Here is an 8,297-nt window from a genome sequence, read left to right as displayed (position 1 = left end):
CTTTGTGGCTCTCCTCTGGATCCTCTCCAACAGCTCCCTGTCTTTCTTGTACTGAACGCTCCAGACCTGGACACAGTACTCCAGATGGGGCCTCACAAGAGCAGAGTAGAGAGGGACAATCACCTCCCTGTCCCTGCTGGCCACCCCTCTTCTTGTAGACCACAAAGTACTCCATAAACCATAGGCTTGTGCTATGCTGAGGCTGCCAGCCATCATACTTAACAGTACAGCCTGAGGATGCAACAGTCTGCTGTTGCCCTCTTCACATGCGCCTTTCTGAACAGGCTATTAGTCACTGGCAGTACAGTGCAGCTAGCACAAGATACTGGGTTAGTGGGTCCCAGTATGCCCATTTGCATGTTCTTTTAAGTGGGGCTGTAATAAACGGCAAGCAACACTGAGAAGCCTAGTTATTAATAATTGCCTACACCCATCTGCTCCCTTCTGCGGTGCTCTGCTGCTTGGCTGAACAGGCAAAAGAGGGCTGAGCTCGCCTCAAGCTCCAACAGCAGGCTGCAGCCGTGGGTCACTGCACCCAGGGCTCCTGTGCCAGGCTGCCTGCTGGCGCCAGACTTCACCGCAGCACCACGGGGTTCTCCCAGCATGGAAACTGCAATGGCTGACGAGGGATCACTAGGGAGCTGGCAATAGCTGGTGGTGCTTTAATATTACTGTTATTTATTCTTATTTGCACTGCCATTGTGCTCTGCAGACTCTGTTTGAATTAGCATGCTATGGTCTCAGGCCCAGGAATATTCAACTGGAGAAGTGTGGCTGGGTACAAGGTGTATGTTTAGCCTCTCTCGGAAGGGTGCTGCTGTGCATACAAAGGAGTCTCTAGCCCATGAGTCTCAATCTCTCCTGCTGCCTTTGCATTCCACCTTCTGAACGTGGCACCTCCTTGTATTTACCAGCCTTCAGAAAGAATTTGTGGCTGAGCGGGAATGCTTTTGTTTCTGATCAACAGAGGGTCCTGTCAATCCCTCAGAACCCCTAGGATCAAAAAGCAGTCCAGAAACCTAGGAAACACCATGTGAAAACTGCTAGGACCTGCAGCTCCAAAGAAGGGTTGCGCTCACCTGATGCAGCAGAGGGGCAGTGGGCACAGTCTTGGGTTGCTGCTCCTCTGCAGGTCAGCCCATGGGCTATTGCCAGCCCTCCTCGCTCTCAGCATGGCCACTGGGAAGCAGAACAGCCTGCAGAAAGCAGTTTGCCTTGGCTGCTGCTTTGTTGTCCGAAGTTGTTCGGACAAAACCCAAGCCAGGAGGTCTGCAATTGTTCTCATTTCCACAAAGCAAACATGGCAAAACCCAGGAGTTCCTAAGGCATAATGTGGCAGATATCTAATGGCATTTAGTAGTGCCAGGCAACAGCTTAAGAAATGCAGTAATGATTGCCCTGTTCTATCACGACTACTTTTTGCTATTTATTCAGCCCCACTAGTGTTTCAGAGCAAATGGAAACTGGTCACTGTCCCAAGGAATTCAGTCTCTTTCAATCAGGCATGGTCATAAAAATTCAAGATGTGGGATGTGGAGATGAGTTGAAATTGTAATTGAAGGGGTGAGGGGATCTGGTGTAACTTTAATGTCATTGCATACATTAAATTTGACCAGGGCATCAGGCTAAGCACTACTGTGCTTCAAATATCAACAAGAGAGTCTCTGCTGACCAGTTCTTATTCAGGTTGTCATTACTTCACCTGTACACCGCTACAGCCTTTGTTTAGTCAGCAACACCACTACTCCTCATGGTGGACCAGACCTCAGCTAGGCATAGAGCAGAGGAAAGGAGCCTGTAGCTTCTATAGAACAACTCTGGAGTGCATGGAACAATGTCTGCCTCTCCCCAAATGCTGGGCCTGGCCAACCCTCATGAGGCACTAAAAATCTACAGAAGTCATAGCTATGAGAGATACAGGGCTGAACCAGGTGAAGACTTTCCAGACTGTTCCAGGCCACAGGGTTCCAGGCCACAGTCAGGCCAATATCCAGCAGGTCCCCCTCTGCTCTGCAGCAGAGCAAAGTGATCAGGGTCCAGCTCGTGGGGTCAGGCACCTTGTTACAAGTCCCGTGATCTCCATTCACTGGCTCAGAGAGCAGCTAATTTCCTCCATGGATGGTGTTCTCAGACTCTTTCCTTTCTTCTTCTATCTGTAGCTCTGCCCTCCATCTATGGGCTACACCCCAACACATGACACCCAGGATGATGCCCTTGGATAAAGAATCTTTATAATTTTTAGTGCTGTTGTCTTGCCAAGAAAAAGCTAAGACTCATTCTGCATTCTAAGACTCATTCTGCAGTAAATTTATTAGCAATAGGACCTCCTTGGCAACATGGGTGGAAGACGGTAGCTTGTTGGCGTGTGGGGAGAGATGGGTTTCCACTGCTTGATGGGCTGGCAAATCTCAGTGGAGCGCGTGCCTCCAGCATTCAGCAAGCCTGGCTCAGCAAGGAATAAGTGAATCTTGCTGTATTTAAAGAGACGGTCTCATGGGTTCCCCTTTAATCTCATCTCTGTTTGCAATTCCCCCTTCAGAGCCTATGAGCAACATTTCTTTCCCCTTCAAGTGCTACTCTGCTCTGTTCAATTTTCTCTTCATCCCTCCCTGCCCTTTCCTTCCCTCTGCTGTCCCCATCCCCATGTTTCTTTAATGGAGCTTGAAATTATAATACAGTGATTCAGCTCCCTTTCATGTCTGCCAAGAGTCAGCGGCGCAGCCCTGCAAATAGGGCTCACCGGTTCTCTCAGCCTGCTTTGCAGCACTCTCTCAGCTCACTGCTGTGGTGGGGCTGAGGGCATTCCTCCTGGCACAGGACACAATGAAGGCAGCTTCCCAGCACTGCTGGAGTTGGGCTGAATGTCCTTGCCTTGGCCACAGGGCACAGCGCACTGAGTTCTGATGGTGTTGTTCTCTGCTGTGCGCACGCATGAGGATTTGCTGGTGAGTGTCGGAGCTGAAGAGCTTGGGATGTGGCTATGGATGTGCCTGCTGAGATCCCAGTTCTCCCTGCCCTTTGAAGCTCAAACACTGGCTGTGCTGGGGCTCTGCCAAGGTCGATGCCTACACCTCCCTTCCAGAAAGCCCCCTGGGCCCCACCATGGGCAAGCTTGTAGCTCAGAGGTATGCCTCCTGCACACATACCCTTCTGGAGGTTACACACAGGTTACAGCCCACCTTTCTTTCTTCATGGTGCAGAAACAGAGCTGCCAAGTTATGAGGAAGTGTTTTTCTTGTCCTCCTGATGCCTGCGGCTGCCCTCTGACAATTCTCGCTCTTCACCCTGACCTGGTCCTCATTCTTTTCGGCTTTCATGCCACAAGACCCGAAGTCCTGTATTTCCTATTCTCACTTCCTCCTGCTGTACAGACCTTTCATATCTCTTCCTCTGCTCCATGTACACTGCCATCCCCAGCTTGCCTGCATACCCAGCTCACCACTGTTCCTCCCCATGAGCATGGCATGCTATATGGAACAAATATCTGCCAAGCACCCCCTCTACCACAGTCTCAAACTTGCTCTGTTCTTTTTTTCTCTTTCTTTCCAATCAGTGTTTCTCCTCCTTAATGGAGAATTTCCAGTGCCACCAACACTTTGCTGCCTCTCTTCCCGCCTCTGGGTTTTCCAGCCTTAGGGGCAGCGTTGACACTCTCCTGGAAGAAATCGCACTGTCCAGCTCATCAGAAATCCCTGCTTGCCTCTTCCCTTCTGAATGAGCACATTACTGTCATGGCTTCATTTTGCCACCTCAGTGGCATTGTGCTGTACTCATGTTGGATTCCCTCATGGCATGCTAATTGTGCTCCTCTGCAGTCCAGCACCTCTGTCCCAACCCAGCATGGGTGTCAGTGGCTGAGTGAGAAATGTCACCCAGCTGCCATCTACCTGTCTGGGACCACACCAGTAGCAATGAGTGTGTCTGTGGGTACCATGCTTTTACCTATAGATAAGAGCCTCCCGTATGTGAATGGGCACGTATGGGAGCAGCTGGGACATGTCTCCTAGCCTTTTGGGTTAATTGATTTAGGAAGTAGTTAGAGTTTTCCTCCATTAGTGAGGCAAGCAGTCCTCCCGAGAACTCACCCAGGGACATTTTCCAGTAACTGTTCAGATTGCTCATGCATCATTTATTGTTAAAGATACTGCATCAATAAGGAGAGGTTGTATAATAAACAGGAATTACGTGAAGGGAAGGCAAAATAAAATCCCTAATTCAATTCATAAAAGTGAAATGCTATCCATAAAAGGCAGAAAGCTGGACCTGTATGTAAAACTGGCCAGTTTTAAGAAGCATCAGCAATCTGTCCCATCTATCATTCCTTAAAAAGTCCTGTATGACTGTAGTTCAGCCAAGGCAAGGGTTTGCTGTGAGCAACATACAGGAACATGAGCAGTATCACTTTGGATGTACTTCGAGCCCAGTAGCATCCCTTGACATCTCCTGTGTGTCAGAAGGTGCTGGAGCTGTACCAGATAGGTGCACCTACCAGCAAAAGCAGAGAGAACAAGAGCTAGCCCCAGTATGAGGAGAAGCCATTACTGCCTGAGGACGACCATGTAGAATATATTTACAGCACCTATGATTCTGTCATTCTATACCCAACTCCAGGCTCTTGTTCCTTCCTTCAGACTCATTCAGAACTCTTCGGAGGAGGAGAGACACAGAAGAAAGCAGAAGGGGAGAAACATGCGTGTCTTGCGTTTACTGGTCCCTCTGGAGCTGTAATCCTAAGGCCCAGTAGTTCAAAGTCTTGCTTTGGATGATTTTAATTGCAGGTAGAGTTGTTTAATGGAGAGTGTCAAATGGCTGCTGGGCACAGAGGTCACGTTTGCATGAGGTAGGTGCACTGCTTTGGCTTAATTTCCTCATTGCAATGTGCAAATTGCTGCACACGAAGCGTCAGGTTCAGCAATCCTGGTGTAATCTGGAGGTGTCACCATGGGGAAAAGGAGCCCTTTCCCCTCCCAAAGCCTGCGTGGCCAGGGGCTGGAGAGCCTCTTTTGCTTCTTTCTCATGCAGCTCATCTCGCCTGCAGAACAGAAGGAAACTCCCTTGCCACTTATTTCTTACCCCGCTTCCTTGCAGCTGCTAGGAAGACAGCCTCGCTCCTGTAGGCCATAAGGACATCTGTCAGGAAGGAATTAATTATGGTGACAGTAATTGTCAGCACCATATGGTGGTCAGACTTGCTCTGGAGGAGACAACACCTCTGCTTTCTCACCTGTCTGTTGCCCCAGAAGGAGCTTCACTTCTGGATAGTTCATGACAGGGTGACAATGCGCAGAGCCTGTCTTGGACTCAACTTCAGGCTGCTGCTTTTGGGCCCACTGGGTGCCTGGATTTCTCAGCACCCTGTTCAGGAGGAGAGCAAGATCCCAGGAGGCTAATGCCTTGTTCCCCCTTACTGTCCTCACCTGGGAAGAGTTTGCCTTGGCCAGGCTAGCTGCAGCTGATCCCCCTTATTCTTGTAGGGTAGGAGTTAGGGAAGAGATACTCCTTGCTTGCCTTCTCTCTGTGCTTCTGATTGCACAGCCCTCTATCAAAAACCATTCATTGAATTCCCAGCTGAGGAACACGGTGCTCCGCAGGCAGCCTGCATTGATTTCTGCCGGTGGGGTCCTGGCCCTCTGTCCTTCCCGAATGCATAGGATGACCTCTGAAGGCTTGGTGAGCTTTGTGAAAACACTCAGTATAGTGAAGGTCAGTGTGTGTCTCAGGCATTTTGTATTCCTGCGACACAAACACCGCTGCAGTGTTCAGCTCACAAAAATGCTTTTCAGGAAAAAAAATGGCAAGACAAAGCAGGCATGAGCCCACTGACTAACAGCTTGTAGCAAAGAAATTTGTTTTGTGGCATTTGAGGGATGCTTTGAACAAGATGATCTAGGCAGCTCAGGCTTAATACAGCTTTACATCATTAACAGAAACAGTAGAGTAGGGTGTGCTTACTGCTGGTCACACAGCCTGCGATGGCCGAGGAGAAAATAATCAAGTGGAGATTAAAGGGAGGTGACAGTGTCCAACTGCTCCTTTTCCTAAAGACTGTAGATTCGCTTGGCAGTGCTCATAGCCTGTTCATTCATTCATTCTCACAAGAGAAAGGATGATCTTTTTCTGCCACCAACCTGGTTACAGAGAGCCATCTTGCATCCCTCACTTCCACTCAGGTGCCTGTGGGCGCACACAGCATTGGGCACACGACAGGAGGCGGCTCTCAGCTTCCCCTGAAGCTCTGCTGCTAACATAACCCTGCACCCAGGTGATGTGGTAGGGCCCAGGGGCACCACGGTACAAATGCGAGCTGCTGCATTAGCCGTGTTGCAGCTTGCCTTTGTTCTCCTGGGTGAAATCTCGAGGCCAGACTCTATCCTCATCATTCCCCTTACCTGCAGTAGAGAAAATCAAGCCTCCAGGGCTACCAGCTTGTGTGAGATAAAACGGATCACTTGCCCTGCTCCTGGCTGCTCTGCCATGTGGATACCTGTACAGCTAGAGGGCAGGTACCACTGGGTACCAGGCTGGAGTTAATTTACAGTGCTGGCAACAGATAGAGGGTCCCTAATCTGAAACCTGACACGTTTTTTGATTAAAGCAGCCTCTGAGCATGACAGGTTTGTGTGCCAGTGATGACAGCCATGCATTCCAACAACAGCCAGCCCTCTTCTTGCAGCAGCCCCTAATGAGAATAAGAAAAGGTATCTCAAAGAGCTCAAAGCCTGCTGATGAGTAGTGCTGTTTTCCTGCCTGACCTCCCCAGACCATGGTGGGACTTGAGAAGTAGCTAAGTCTCTATGGTGAGTATTTGGGATGGTTCAGCACTGTCCTCCAGCTCTCCTGGAAGCCCAGTGCCCAGACTCCCTTGGCTTGGGCTCAGCCAAGCAGAGACATTTAGGCACGGGAACAGCAGTTCTTGCTCGGTCCTGGCAGTGGAGCCAGCTGGTTCACATCTCTTGGCCCAAATTCAAGTGCATTCTCACATGCCCTGCGGACTTCAGACGGAAGGAGTAAGCAGAACCAGAACTTCTGCAGGTAAACTGAAATAAGTTTAAATTCAAAAGCACAGCATCAATCCAAAGTATCTTGCAGGTGAGATATCCAGCAGCAAGACATTGGTCTGTGTGATGGCTGTTTGCTCTCCAAGTCTCCCTGAAACGTGATGAAGCAGCACACCACTGGGCTACAACGTGCTGTTATACCATTCACATGCAACACATCTCTTGCCTCTATGAGAAGATTTGAGCTGAGGCACCTTACCCCTTCACCAATAGAAGTGCTTGGTGAAACCAAAGAGCTACTATGACCTCTTTCAGCTTTTATCCCTTAAACGCCTTCACACCAGATTGTGAAGGGATTTTTCAAGAAACGTCAAGATCCCAGCTCCCCCTCAGGTGCCAGCCCAGTGTCGGATAGCAGCCTGGCGCTGTGGCCATGTTGTTTCACACCACTCTCTGTGATGGAGCAGTAGATGTCCCAGTGCTGCCAGCGGCCTCTTTCCCTCACAGCAGCCCCTCCAGTGCTGATGTCAGGGTGTCAGCTGCCGCATGCTCTGATCCCTTCCTGCTGAGACGCGGGCATACCAGCACGACAGCAGTGATGCACAGGCAGAAAGACAGAGAAAGGCATTTGGAGAGCTGGAGTGGCACCAAGGGAGCGAGGAATAGCGAGCGAGGAGAGTTCTTCAAAGAGGAACATCAAAGCGTCAGAGACGGGGAGAGAGCTGGGAATGACAGATCTGGTTTAAAAAGCTATCTGTCTCCCAGCTCCTGCTATGTAAATTACTACTGCTTGCTGGCTGCCGCTGCTGCGAAGCTAATTGCTGATATTTTTTGGAAGCCTCTCCTCCAGGCTGAGGTGCCAGACCCTTCTGCCCACCTCCCACAGTGGCAGAGATATCCCAAGGTGTAAGAGCTGTGCTGAGCAGTGTGCTCCTCCTTAGGATGGGGCAGCCACAGTGGTAAGAGTGCAGGAGGAGACCTGCTCTGACACAAACTCAGCCTCTTTGGTTGTCCCTACTCCATCTGTCCTCCCCAGCCTCTCCACAGGCTCCTTGCCATACAGTTTTCCTCAGTCCTCCCATCCCATCTGCCCATCTTATTTCATCCTCTCCTTCCCAGTCTCTGCCGTGACACTTCTTCTCTTTTCCTCTCTTCATCCTCTTCTTCTCTGGGCTCCCTTTTCCACCTGCTGGCCAGGGCTGAAATAATAGAATCACAGAACGGTTTGTGTTGGAAGGGACCTTAAAGCCCAATTAGTTCCATCTGCTGCTGCTGAGGACCCCATCCAGCCTGGCCTTG

Source organism: Meleagris gallopavo, chromosome 1 (assembly GCF_000146605.3).
Source record: "Meleagris gallopavo isolate NT-WF06-2002-E0010 breed Aviagen turkey brand Nicholas breeding stock chromosome 1, Turkey_5.1, whole genome shotgun sequence".
Lineage (NCBI taxonomy): Eukaryota > Metazoa > Chordata > Aves > Galliformes > Phasianidae > Meleagris > Meleagris gallopavo.
The sequence above is the reverse complement of the archived record's forward strand: the minus strand, read 5'-3'. Positions refer to the sequence as shown.